We start from the raw sequence: 1,465 nt of genomic DNA, 5'->3' as shown, positions 1-1,465 counted from the left end.
ATTACAGATCTGTTTTCCAGTCCCCTTTAGAGCTAAACTACACAAAATTGACAATACAGTAGTGGTACACGTCCCAAGACCCCCACAGGATGCCTGAAGCTGCAGAAAATACCAAGCTGTCTCTATATAGTTTTTCCTATACATACATACCTATGATAAAGTTATTTTAAAGGGGGCGTAAGAGATTAACAACAACCAAAAAAAAAAATCACAACAATTATAACAACATGCTATTTGAATGTGGTCTTCCTCTCTCAAAATATCTTAACATACTGTACTCACCCTTCTTATGATGTGACATGATAAAACGCCTATGTGATGAGATGAAGTGAGGGGAATGATACAGGCGTGGTGACCTTCGGATAATTCTCAGGAGTCGGAGCACCTGTTCGCCACAGTCTTGCCTTCGAGTTACTGACTCTGCAGAAAGCAAAACCACGGCTAAGGACTGCGTCATCTCTGACGCCCTAGTCCCTCTCCACCTCATTCCAATCTAATTTTTGCCCCAACCTAACCTCTCAGAATAATGTTTTGAAAAGTAACAGAGAAGATAAAATGACTTTTCATATTAAACAATCAATACTTTATTAAGTTGGTAAAGTGAAAAATAGAGATGGGATCATATTATCTAGTTAAGAAGATCACAAACGGAACAGCACTTTAAAAAGATTTTCTCTGGTGTGTGCTTTAGCAGCACACATGCTAAAAACTGGAACCATGCAGAGAAGATTAGCATAGCCCCTGTACAAGATGACCTGCAAATCGGTGAGGAATTCCAGGGGTTTTTTTTTAATTTTAAAAAATAAAAATAAATTAAAAATAAAAATAGAATAAAAAGATTTCCTCTGACCCAAAGATCAGGGTTAGGGCAGAAGAGGTTAGGGTTTTTGTTTTTCATTACAAACACTTCTGATGTACTTAATCGGTTACCAAATACACATATAATTTGAGAGAGTAATTTAAATTTATAACAGCACAAGTCATTCACTTTCTGCTGTTTGTTAGCTACACAGGAACCAATTAGCTACCTTTCAAAAAACAGTCGCTGGTCCTTTTTATTTCTCAAAGTATGGACCTCAGGGGAGCCTGGGTGGCTCAGTCAGTTAAGCAGGGGAGATTGGCTCTCAGGTCATGATCTCACGGTCTGTAGGTTCCTGGTTCGAGCCATGCATCGGACTCTGCAGCCAGCGCAGATCCTGCTTCAGATCCTGTCTCCCTCTCTGTCTCTCCCCTATGCGCGCGCCTGTGTGTGTGTGTGTGTTGTGGGCGCGCGTGCGTGCGTCTGCGCACCCACGTATGTGCACACACTCCTAAAAATAAACATTTAAAAAATAATATTAAAGTAAAGGTGTGGACTTCAATTATAATTGGATACTTTTATTCAGAGAAACACTTTCTGAGTGTTTGCGTACCAGATTTTTGCATAAATGCCCTGAACAAAACGACAAACCTCAGCATTCTAAAC

General features: G+C 39.9%; 1 non-coding gene across 1 annotated transcript; it reads left to right on the top strand.

Moving 5' to 3' along the window:
- The first annotated feature begins 682 nt into the window (after positions 1 to 682).
- LOC115279541 lies at positions 683 to 785 on the top strand. Its single transcript, XR_003903501.1, has one exon. It is a non-coding gene; the product is annotated as a U6 spliceosomal RNA (small nuclear RNA).
- Positions 786 to 1,465: the final 680 nt, after the last annotated feature.

This window comes from Suricata suricatta, chromosome 15 (genome assembly GCF_006229205.1).
Source record: "Suricata suricatta isolate VVHF042 chromosome 15, meerkat_22Aug2017_6uvM2_HiC, whole genome shotgun sequence".
NCBI classification, from domain to species: Eukaryota; Metazoa; Chordata; class Mammalia; order Carnivora; family Herpestidae; genus Suricata; species Suricata suricatta.
Note: the sequence above shows the minus strand (reverse complement) of the source record. Positions and strands in the feature narration are given on the sequence as shown.